The sequence below is a fragment of the Ceratotherium simum genome, chromosome 13, assembly GCF_057802395.1.
Source record: "Ceratotherium simum simum isolate JZ-2026a chromosome 13, ASM5780239v1, whole genome shotgun sequence".
Lineage (NCBI taxonomy): Eukaryota > Metazoa > Chordata > Mammalia > Perissodactyla > Rhinocerotidae > Ceratotherium > Ceratotherium simum.
Genome location: NC_141912.1, coordinates 21,105,733 through 21,118,755, shown reverse-complemented (window position 1 = coordinate 21,118,755; position 13,023 = coordinate 21,105,733). Strand labels below are relative to the sequence as shown.

Genomic DNA, 13,023 nt, shown 5'->3' with positions numbered 1-13,023 from the left:
CAAATTTTGATAATATAAGGAATGATTGGTGATTTAGAATCTATAAAATAAAAGGATAGTTATATGTATGTATGTACGTTTGTGTGTAACTCTGTGTTGTTGTTGTTAGTGTCATCGAGTCCATTCTGACTCCTAGCGACCCTGTGTACAGCAGAGTGGAACCCTGCCTGGTCTTTTTGCAGCATCCTCTCACCTTTGGTGCTAATCAGACAAGGGTCTGCTGCTATTCATAGGGTTTTCTTAGCCCATTTTTTCAGAAGTGGGTGGCCAGGTCCTTCTTCCCAGTGGCTCTTAAGACTAGAGGCTCCACTGAAACCTGTCCACCATGGGTGACCCTGCCTGCTGGTGGAATAACTTTCAGCATCACACAGCTGTCACAGTATAGATGGGTGGTGCGCTTCCCTGATGGGAAACCTGGGCAGTGACAACCCCAAAGCTTAACCTCTAGACCACCAGGGCTGGCTAAGTCTGTGTGTGTGCATGCATAAACATATATTATCAGTGTAAGGTCCCAACTCTTCACTCTTGGAAAGGATGATATTTTAATCTGAAATATGTGCCTATTTCTTTTTTGATGTTAAAATATAATTTCTTCATTAAGCACTGGTAATAGCACACAGTACTGGTCGTTTCTGTTATTTAAATTCCTATTTGTAAATAAAATGTTAGCAACTATATGTCAATTCTCAATTTGTGTTTTTTTTGAATTTGCCTGGTTGACGAAATGCAAAAACCCTACAGTGATTGTTTATGAGAATACCTAGTTCCGATTGATTGATGATTGATTGATTAAATGATTTATTGATTGACAAGTGATGAAGGATGCTGGAGTGAATCAGCCAGGGCTATTCCGAGAAACATCCTTTGAAGATATTTTAGAAGTTAGACAGTTTGCCACTCAAGAGAAAAATCTCTAGAATCATGCACTGAATTTTAGTGCTCTGGATCGTCAGAATGGCTTTATGTGTAGATGACCCTAAGTGTTTGTGTATACTTAGACAATAAATAACATGACATATGAATTACGTAGATTTCAGTATATAAATATCTAGTCTTGCATAAGAACACAACTTCCTCTCAGCTTTACCACTTATGCTATATTTTATAGTTTTGAAATTTGCTCCCCAAATAGTTTGTAATTTCAACATCTTGCACACTAGATGGGCTTTAGCTCTCTCTTGAATAATGTTTTCCTGATGCAGCATACCTGTACAACATAATTGACACTCTAACTGTCACCATGGCAGGGGAAATGCCAGAGTTGGACTAAAACAAATCTTTAAGCCATCTATAATATTATGTGCCTAGTGATGACTTACAGGTTCCTATTTATATCTCCCTTTAAATATTTCATGTCTTCTCTATTACTGATAAGAGTTAATGCACTAGTCTCCCGAGGGTTTTTCATAAGTCTACACAGGATATCATTTCTGGTGTTGTGAATCACCATATGCTATTTTTATTGCAGAAGTTTGGTGGATTTTCAAGAAAAGTTACCTGGTGAAGAAATAATCAAGAAAGTTCATAACGAGTCATGCAGTGCAATTCTGCACAAAACACTTTATCATTGTGGCCATTGTGGGGAGTGGTGGATGCAGTACATTGATTCCGTATTTTTTAAATAGAATGCTCCCAACTTGTTCACCCTAAGGAGACTGAGGATATTAATGGCTTAATTTTTGCAAGCCACTGTATATTGTCTCACAGCAAAGGGCAGTGAGACAATTTGTCTCATTTGTAAAACATAACCTTGAGAAATAGAACTATATACAAAATAAGCCATGCTAAAAATACTTTTTACTTTCTACTAAAAGAAATCATTTGGCATTATTAGCTAGCTTCCAGATTGCTGACTTTTGTTAACTCTCTGACTGCGTGGCTATAGAAACAATTAAGAAGACATTTTGATCCCAATGTCTTCTTTCAAGAAAAGCTGAGGGCTTCTTCCATGGGTGAGTCGTTTTAAAGTCCCACAAAATTGACGCATTTTTAGAAGTCTGTTCAACAAACATAAGTGCTCAAAATTATGAAGATTTTGGAGGCCATAATTTTCCCAGCTGCATGAAGTGGATAGCACTAAGAGGCCTCATAGATCATATCATGTTGTCATTTATTATAATGTTTTAACGTACTACAGAATTTGTGCTGTCAAGAACATTGGGTGGGGTGATTTATTGGCTAGGATTGATTATGTTGCTAATAGCAGATGGCTTGGATTTTGGAAGGGGGAAACTTCTTGTCACTGAGCATGAAGGAATAAATGCTGACTTACCAAGAGACAAAGGGGCCTTCTCTTAGAAAAGACTCATTTACCTGCCATGTGCAGACAACATTCAAGAGATAGTTTTTATTTTCCTTCAAACTCATGCTTTAAATTCTACTTTTTGCCTCGAGGCGCAGTGGGCATTTTGTGTGTGTGAAATCTATTTCCACAGTGAAGCAAACTTTCATCAGCTCTCCCTCTGGGACAACATGGCAGAACTTTCCAAGTTTCTCTTGGGCTTCTCTAAAAGTACCCAAACCATGACCTCGCCTGGAAAGCTTTTGCAGCTAAATGTCTAGAGCTCTGACGTTTGCATTGACTTTCAGAGATTTCCTGTAGGCTAACACCTGGAAGCCATCACCTGCAGATGCCCAGCTGCCACACACTGTACCCTGCACAGCAGTGTGGGTGCTAATGAAGAGGCATTGACCCACCAGGTGAGACAGACACCAGATTGTCTCATGCAAAAATGACACTGCCTGTCCAAATCTGATCATCATGACTATTAAAAAATTCAGATGGGAGTATAGGAATAAGTAGAGCAAAAGATCTCTGAATTATAACCCAATTTTGCTTTTTCTTCCTAAGTGATATATCTTCCTAAGCAGAGGTTTTTCCTCAGAACCCCGAAGACAAGTCATCCGGCCTCTTTTTTGATCCACATCCTATTAACTCAAAGGTAGGTATATGGAAACTAGGACCTCGGGCTTTACCATCTTCCAACAAAAGCCAGCACTCTTATGCTGGATCCCTTATTCTTGTTAGCTACTCACAAGCTACAACTACAGCATCTAAATATAAATAAAGTGACAGTGACAATACTTGGGAAGAATGAGCTCAGTACCCTAATTTGAAGAAACCTCGATTTATTATCAAGTTTGAGGCTAGCTTCGTGTAGTTTGCACTGAAATATTTTGCTTACAGCATTAGAGTCATCTACGAACTAGGGATTTATTCTTCAAGTTTATTTATAGAAATAAAATGAAGCCCTCATTGTCTAAAAAATTGGAGTTCTGATTAATTGAAAATTGATGTGTCACCTGATAAATGTCTCTTTATCAGAGGAAGAATGACACTCATCCCTATGGAGAGATATAGAGCTTGGGAAATTTCTTCAATTGAGAACATCTCCCTTAAAATGGAGGGGATTTTACAGGTCTGCTCTTGTACACAATCATTCTTCTACACAATGATATATATTCTAGGCCAATTTGCAATGCTCCATTTAAAAGCTTTTTCTTCTTCTTCTTCTGTGCACAATAGGGAAAATAAAAATACACCTCTCTTTGAAGTAGAATGGAGAGTGACTCCATGTAGTCAAGGGCCATTGTGAAAGAATGTAAAGCAAAAGGTGAAAAACTTGACTAACAAGCATTTGGGGATGAAAATGTGTTTTAGTGGGGATTCCATTAACTGATCAAAGAGTGATGTGCACACCCTCACACATTTATCCAGGCTCATACACTAGAAGGTTAAGTTTGTCTTTCCATAAGCTTTATCAAATGGGCTTAGCCAACATCTTATTGCCCCCAGCACTCCAGTGTCACATCAAAGCAGATTTGTTCAAGGCATCTCTGTAATTCATTACCTGAATTTCCTATCTCATATGTAGTTCCATTTGCTCACTGGCTGATGTTATTCCTTCTTAAGAGCAGCATTCTGTCTGAAGAAGGAGCAGACTGGCTCGTTCAGGTTCAGATGTAGACAATCATTTCCATTGGTGAAACCAGACAAAAATTGTGTTTTTTCTTCAAGGCAACAGAAGCTTGTCTGCAGATTTGCATCTGAGATCTGGGTCTACATATTTTTAGTGCTTTATTGGGCCTAAAAATCGAGTCAACACCCAAGCCTGGGTCTACTTGACTCGATGTTCACAACTAGCAAAGAACAATTTATTATTGAGTAACATTGCTGGTATGTTAGACACCCTGATAATACTTAATTAATTACTGAGCTCCTACCATCTGCCATTTACTGTACTAGGCACTGCAGATATAGTGACAAACAGAATAGACATAGTGCCTGCCCTCATGATGTGTTCTGGGTGGTAAGACAGGCATCTGTTTGTTCTCTAGTCTCCCCACTTAGACATATTGGCAGTCACTCAAGTTCCTTCCAATTTCAATCAGACGTATCTATACTGCACCATATTCAAGGTCGGGATGGGAGCAGCATGAAGGAAACAGAGGGAGAGATGAATAGGCCTAACGCTATTTCTGGTAGTCCCCCTATTTTCATAGCCGTTTCTACTCAATGACACCATTCTCTTATAAATCCTGACTGAGCTAAAATCAACAGTATCACAACCTTTCTACTGCCCAGGTGTCAGTGTCAGCAAAATAGAAGTAACCAAAGCTGCTCAGCCCCCATCAGATCAGCCTGTGTGCCCCACGCTCTGTTTGGGGGACACCATGAGGAGAGCACAAAGGGTATTTTTCATCACATAACTCGGTGTGCTGAGATACACTTGATTACTCCAGCAATGTTTATCTTTGAACAGAGTTAGGTTGATTTAGGATGCAGGTTTCTTTCTTCTCTCCTTTGATCAGCTGGAAAAAGTGGATGTTGGTGAGGCTAATAAGCTAGGTAAATTCTGTAATAACACAGAGTCAGAAAGTCAGTGTGTAAACATGATTATACATCCCATGCTTTGGCTCCAAAAAGAATTTTTAAATTTGTTTCTGTTGCTGTGCCTTTACACATGGGATCTTTGAGGGTCTTGTTTTAGAAGCGTAATGAATCAAAAATTTTTCAGTGCTCCACTGTAGCAGAGCCCTCATATGGTGAGCATTATCTAGAGACCCAGATCTTTTCAGTGTGAATTTCAATAGGTGAAATAGAAAATGATCAGTGAGCAATGAGGACTATTAAAATGGAAACATCATTTAAGACGAAGGCTTCAACATCTGTTTCCCTTTCTAATTACAAATGCAACACTCCCTCCTGGCACCCAGTCTCACCATCACCACCATAAATCACAATCATAAAAAAGTTACAAAATGAAGTGATTTACATGGTTTTATGTGCTTTGTATTCAGAACCACATGCATGCCTCAATTATGTTGCTATCATGTGCCAGATGAAATCAGGTGGGATGGAGGGAGGGAAAATAGAGCCCTTAGACTAATCATGCTATTCTTTCTTCTGTAGGTTTTCACTAAAGTCTCATGTAAACAAAAGTGGTCCTGGGAGGAGGAAAAAATCACACAGCTGAGAAGAAATCAACTTTGGAAAGTTCTTTCAGTCATTTATCATTAAATATTTATTAAAAACCTGCTACGTGACAGGCCTAGTTCTGGCCTCTGTGAGACAAAGGAGTAAACAAAACAGATACTCCTAGAAGTGACAGGCTAATTCTTGAAAGAGACATTAAAAAAATGCTTGCACACATAAATATAGAATTGCTACTGTGATGTTTCAGTAAAGAAAAACTGCAAGGTTCTATGACAATGAAACTTTCAGCAAAAATCCCAAGAAGATAGCAAAACCCTAAGGAAACAGCAAAAAGACCACATGAAGCATTCTGCAGCTGACTTCTAGAAACACAAGCAAAGTCATATTTTTCAGTTTCTGAAATATCAGTAACTAGAAAAAGAAAACAGCTAGGGTAATTTAAATAGAATATTGAAGCTATAATTTATAGATTTAAATTTCCAAAATTTCAGACTTAAAGAATGAGAACACTCTGTAATGCATATGTCAGCTTTTATACAAAGAAGTAATACGTCTAGTGTTGATTAGTATGGAACAGACTGGTACACAGAAATAGAGCCATGGATTGTCCTGAACTTGATGACAAAATAAGAGGATATAGACAGGAACCAGAGTAAACACGTCCCTAATCTAGTATAGGGTTACACCAATTTCTTGGAGAGAAGAAAATTACCACTGAAACAATAACATAGGAATATGTATATTTTGTTACATATCATAACACTTCATGTACATTTATAAATGCTTACATATTATGTGTTACATATCATATTATACATATTGCTTAACCTAAGTCTATAATATATTGTATTGGTAAAAGATAAGCTAAGCTACTGAACAAACAATTCCTGAGTCTTAATGGTTTAAAACTCACTTATGCAACATGTTCCTTTTGGTTCAGTGGAAACTCGGTTCCATGTTATCCTCAAATAAGAACTCATAATCATGGAGCATTTCTGATTGCTGAAGCATTTCTGATTGCCATTGTAGTAGAAAGGGCTAATGAAGACTTGTCCACTAGTTCTCAAATGCTTCCGTCTAGATGTTATGTTCATTCAAATTTCATTGGCTAAAGCAAGGCCATTACAATATGGCCATTGACTATTCTCTCTTTTGCCCAAAAGTACAGAGGAGTCAGATCTTTTTTTCTACCATGTTAAACACATATACTGTATTTAATATACATATACCATATACTATATGAGTATTTCATTCTATCATCTATATCAAAAATGTGCTCATAATTATTGATATCTGCACTAGGTTCATCTGAATCTACAATTAAAATATAGATATTTATATCAGGCAAATCTGATAAACAGCCTTTGCTTTCCACCCCTCTTGTATAAATGGTATCTAAACAAGTGAACATAGCTTATTTCTATGTGAAAACACAAGCCTTTGTGCCCACTTAGTAGAAATGGGAATATTAAAAACATCTCTGCCAGAGTAGAATGTTCCTAAAAACTCCATTCATAACAGCAGCTGAGATATGACATATTGTGTGTTTACAAGATGGAGTTAGTAATTGGGAACCTGCAGTTAGTGAAATTTAAAAGAGCAGAATTGGATGAGAGGATAAGCCACACTGATGAAGTCTAATTAATACGAACTCAATTTGTTCATTAAAAAAAGTTTTTTCTCCTAAAAATAATCAGCATGTTACGCAGAAATTAATCAACAGTCAGTCAGAACAAATGTTTTCTCAATGTGTTTTACAAGGAATGAAACATTTTAGCCTTCCTTGATAAGAAAATGAAAAGTTAATTTCATAGAAGATGTCTTTCATGTATACAAAAACATTTTTGCTTATAAATCTATATTTAAAAACTACATATGTTGCTGAATAGCTCCTTTTCTCTCCTCTTCCAAAGCTTACATACATAATCCTTGCCCTAGGAAATCACTAGTGGTTTCATTTCAACAATAGAGCATAAATATTGAAACAATAGCTAACTAAACATGTGAACTTCAAAGACAGTCTGACCATTCATGCTTTTTCCAATATTGTAATGTGTTTTCTGTGATTTCAAGATATGAACCTTGAACACATTTTTATTTTTTCTATTCTAGGTCCCTCCAATTTCCGGAGCTGTTTGTAAAACAACTAGTTTATTACAGCATGGATAAGAAATAATAATATGAAGAGTTCAGTGTTACCTAAATATGATTGAACATTTTTTCATTATATTTCCTTAACCAGATAAAAGAAGTTATCGCTCTATCTGATTATATGAATCTCAAATCCTGTTCACACACAATTTTTTTTATTGTAGTAAAACACACATAATATAAAATTTAGCATTTTACCCATTTAAAAGGGTAAATTCAATGGCATTGGATGTTGTGAAACCACCACCATTATCTAGTTCCAGAATGTTTTTATCATCCCGAAAGGAAAACCCATATCCATTAAATCCACATGCTCTCCACCCACAGCCCCTGGCAACCACTAATCTGCTTTCTATCTCTATTAATTTTCCTACTCTGTAGATTTAATATGAATGGACTCATACAGTATGTGGCCTCTTGTGTCTGGCTTCTTTCAGTTACCATAATATTTTCAAGGTTCATCCATGTTGTAGATATATCAGAACTCCATTCCCTATTATGGCTGAGTAATATTCCATTGTACGGATATACCACAAGTTGTTTATCCATTCATTGCTCTTGGACATTTAGATTGTTTCCACCTTTTGGCTATTGTGAATAGTGCTGCTAGTAACATTCATGTACAACATGTCTTGTTTGAACACATGTCTTTAATTCTTTAGGGTATATACCTTTGAGTGGAATCACATGGTAATTCTATGTTTAACTTTATGAGGAACTATCAAACTGTTTTCCACAGCAGTTGCACAACTTCTCGTTCCCACCAGCAATATATGAGGACTCCAATTTCTCCACATGATCACCCATACTTGTTATTTTCCTTTTTTTTAATTCTAGTCATCCCAGCAGGTGTAAAGTGTTATCTCATGTGGTTTTGATTTGCATTTCTCTAATGACTAATGTTGAGCATCTTTTCATGAGTTAGTGTCCATTTGTATGTCTTCTTTAGAGAAGAAATGCCTAAGTTCTCTGCCCATTTTTTTCCTTGTGTTTGTCTTTTTGTTATTGAATTTGCAGCATTCTTTATGTAGTCCCGATACCAGATGCTTATCAGATATATGATCTGCAAATATTTTCCTCCGCTTTGTTGTTTGTCTTTTCACTCTCTTAATAGTGTCCCTTGAAGTACAAAATTTTTAATTTTGATTAAGTTCAATTTATCTATTTCTTCGTTTGTTGCTTGTGCTTTTGATATCACATCTAAGAAACCGTTACCAAATACGAGGTCATGAAGATTTCCCCCTATAGTTTTCTCTAAGAGTTTTATAGTTCTAACTTTTAAGGTCTTGGATCAATTTTGAGTTAATTTTAGTATATGGTATGAGGTAAGGGTGCAACTTCATTCTTTTGCATGTGGATATCCAGTTGTCCCAGTACCATTTGTTGAAGAGACTATTCTTTCCCCATTAAACAGTCACAGAAGCCTTATCAAAAATCAATTGACCATAGATGTATGAGCTTACTTCTGGATTCTCAACTCTATTCCATTGATCTATATGCCCATCCTTATGCCAGTACCACACTTTTTGGATTACTTAGAGCTTTGTAGTAAGTTTTAAAGTCAGGAAGTGTGAGTTTCCCAACTCTGTCCAAAATTGTTTAGGCTCTTCAGAGTCCCTTGTAATTCTTTATGAATTTTAGGATCGGTTTTTCTATTTCTGCAGAAAATGTCATTGGGATTTTGAAAGGGATTGCACCAAATCTATAGATTCCTTGGGGAGTATTGCCATTTTAATAATCTTAAGTCTTCCAATTAATGAACATAAGATGTCTTTTCCATACACATTAATATTTGTGTTACATCAAAGATACCAATTTTCAAAATATTTCAAGGATAGATAATATTCTCCTTTCATGGAACAATGCTAGATATTTTGAATCTTTTCATTTAATTATCATGTAATATCTTATATGATTATAAATCTTTTTAAAAAGATATAATAAATATGTGGAACATAAAAATTTTACCTAACCCATATAAATGAATTATTCTTTTTTAGAGAATTAAAATAAATAATTAATATTTGTGATTTAATAAGAGATTAAAGAGAAATGTATTTTGAGAAAGTTCCAAAGCCACAAGTTTAAGAACACCTGATCACATTTAATCATTACTAATGTGTTAGCATTTTGAAAGTGAATAAATAATTCTCCCTTCTTCTCTTTCCAAATTTTAAAAATAATAGTCATTTGGAAATCAAACATATGAAGTTCATAATATTAGTTTAATTAATAATATAACCTGGGTTGGACAGCCTCAAGGGGTTTCCTAATAATCCCTCTAAATAGAATTTATCCCCCAGAACTTCAAGTGAGTAGACCAGATAAGACTTTGCCCTTCTGCAAGCAGGCAGATGCAAGAGGGAGGGAGAGACTTTGCCCTTCTCATAGGTGGGCAGATGTAGGAGGGAGAGAGGGAGAGAAACGGAGATAGATAGAGAGAGGTCTGAGCAGACAACCATGCTCAGTCCTTTCTCCAAAATTCACCTATCAAATCAGCTCTTTTTCCAGACCTGAGGATTTGTTGTCAGGCGACAGAAAGTAATTGTTTATCCCATACTGTTCTCTCCTGAGAATGCTGTGTGCATTCTCTCTTTTCTGTGGAAAAACGGGGAGTGGGAAATAAGTGCTACCTTCAACTCTCCCAATGCTCACACAGCATGGGAATCAACCACGCTTGCATTGACAGTTTGTTTTAATCTGATCGGTAAGCTTTGCACAAGCGTGCACTCAATCCATTTATAGTCATTTTTTCTTCTTTCATATAGGAGTATAATTGATTCATTTATGGCATAAATCAAACCGCCACAAGTTCAAATTTATATTCTTTATTCAAACTTCCAATTTTGGTCTTAGAAGGATCATATGCTTATCTAGCTCCACTTCTCTTCACCTTATTGTTCCCATATAAGAAGCATCCTAAACTTTAAAATATGACTCATTGATTTTGAAATATAGGTAAAATACCCAAATGGTGATTACATAGGCAATCAGATATCCATTTCTGGTTCTCAGAAGAGAGAACAAGGGTAAGCGTGAAGTTTTGGGAGCCATCAGCTGCCCTGTGGTTATTGAGGTCAAGAGACTAGAAAAGATGATTGAGTACACTATAAAGAAGAAAGGAGATGGAAAGAAACCAGAGATAGAATCCTGAGGTTCTCTAAAATCTTAGGAGTAAAGCAGAGAAAGAGGATCTGAAATTCGTGACCGATAAGGAACAGCCAGAGATCTTGGAAACAAATGAGAAAATGGAATTAGGGAAACCACGTTTCAAAAAGGAAGGAGTGTGAAACACCACAGAGAAATTGTGTCAGATGAGGTTTACAAGTAGCCATTGGATTGAGCATCTAGGAGGATGTTGGTAATCTTAGAGAGTATAGTTTCAGTGGATTGATGAGAAAATAATGCAGAATATGTTGAGCTGAGGTAAGGAGAATGAGAGAGAAGACAGTGGACTCAATAAAAAATTTTGGAAGCTTGGCTAAAACAGAAAGAGATACAAAGAGTTCTTCCATGAGGAAGAGGTGTTTTTAGAAATATGGGTGATACTTCACCATGTTTATACATCACAGGAAAGAGGAATGCAGGATGAGGGGTTAAAGATCTGGAAAGGATGAGGTTAGTTGCTGGAGCAAGGTCTCCAAGGAGGAGGATGGTTATGGGACTCAGTGTGCAGGTGGAAGGCTCCTTTTGAGAGGATGAGTCACTCTTCTTTGGAGACAAAAGAGGTAAAATCTTGGAAGATACAGACTTAGAGTCTCAAAGTTGAAGGACTTCAGGCTTGAGGGCCTATTTTTTTTTTAATAAAATAAGATGAAGTACAGTTTTGCTGAGAGAGAGAGGGTAGCCAGGATGAAGGTGAAGACTATCAGAATTGTGCAAGTTTTCTAGAGACTGTGGACAATTAAAGAGGCAGCTTATCAGGGATAATTAGCAATTCTACTGAGCAATGTTAAAGATGCTGATGATCCTGGAAATAATTTGGGGGTGTTTAATCTGCATACTTGCAAGACTGATCAAGATCAAGGTCCTGTCAGATTGGTTGCCAAATGAGAAAGGTAATGGCAAGCATTAGAATAGTAGATTCCATTTTTCAGTATATCTTCTTCCAAGTGAGACAGGAGGAAGATAAAGGGGAAATTAGGAAAATCACATGTGAGCCAATGGAAATCAGATATATGAAATTTCAATGCCATTGAAGACTTGAGTAGAACTCTCTTACGTGATGTGATGAAACAGGTCTGGCAAGAATTCAGTCGATGTATATGCTCTTGGACCATTCCTGTAGACTTTTTCTTTCAGATTTATTCAAATATCCTCAGATGATATTCTTTGGCATTGGCTGCTTGACCTCACACCCTGGATCCAATTTGGTAAGATGCTCTGCATTATTTGCCCTGATTCTCTGACTTGGATTGCTGGCAGGATGATGCCCCTGTTCCATGCACCACAACCACAGAATCAAGGCATAGCCTCAGGATGAGGAAGTCAGCACAATCTAGAATTTGGAGTATACATCTGCACACTGTACAAAGTGGCCCATCTTATGCTGAACTCAAGCCCCTGGGAAACCTCCTGCTAGACCTACGGGGTTCTTCCCAGGAGGGTGGTCAGAAAACAATAAAAGTAGTAGGAAATGTGAATAACCATTCCGAGTCTGCATGAGTTTCCAAACTTCATTAATGTTGTCATCTACATTATATAAACATATACTTTAAGGGGTTAGCACTTTCCTAATATAAATTATGGTGATATGGTGAAGATTTAGATAGCATTTCTTATGTTGCGTCTCTTCCCTCTCTCTTTATATTCCTGATTTACCTACCTTGAATCAGATTCTCAAATATAGTCAGATACAGCCATGGAAACTCATGTAAATTTTCACAGCAACATCATGTGCAGCTTGAATTTAGTTACTTACTTAGGCCTTGTACAAGGAGGTGACACTGACTTTCAGGGATTTCATATATCTTTCTGAACAACTTCTCCTTCTTAGACACTTTCATAAGGCATCCAAGAGCCCTTGAGTTACAAACCCTCTCTATTAGGACCCACGATTCCGATATACATTCCCACCTTCCACTTTTTATCTTAAGTGGCAGAATCAGTAAAAGTGAAGGCAGAGTGAGGGGCAGTGATGAAGATCCCAGGGGACCTAGTCTGCAACCCTCAGAACCACATGGAACTTTTGTAGTGGGCTCTTCTTCAATAAGATCACATTGGTCTCCTTATGTCAAGAAAAAAGGCAAAGTAAGTTATTTGTTTACATTTTCTGTGGTTTACTTATTACAGTAAATCTGTTTTACATAATATTGTTGAGGAACAAAATCAAAGAACTATTAACAGACCTACACAAGGAAACAGCCGAAACAGCGGGGAAGTTGTACATTATGGTGCTCAGGGGCATGGCTTTTGAAGTCGGGCAGATCTGGGTT

The 13,023-nt window shown here is 36.9% G+C and overlaps 1 long non-coding RNA gene across 1 annotated transcript; it reads left to right on the top strand.

The window, feature by feature from the left end:
* Positions 1-701: 701 nt before the first annotated feature.
* On the top strand, positions 702-6,196 carry LOC147915386 (uncharacterized). Its single transcript, XR_015553893.1, has 3 exons — positions 702-2,700; positions 2,852-2,942; positions 5,414-6,196. It is a non-coding gene; the product is annotated as an uncharacterized LOC147915386 (long non-coding RNA).
* The last annotated feature ends 6,827 nt before the right edge of the window (positions 6,197-13,023 follow it).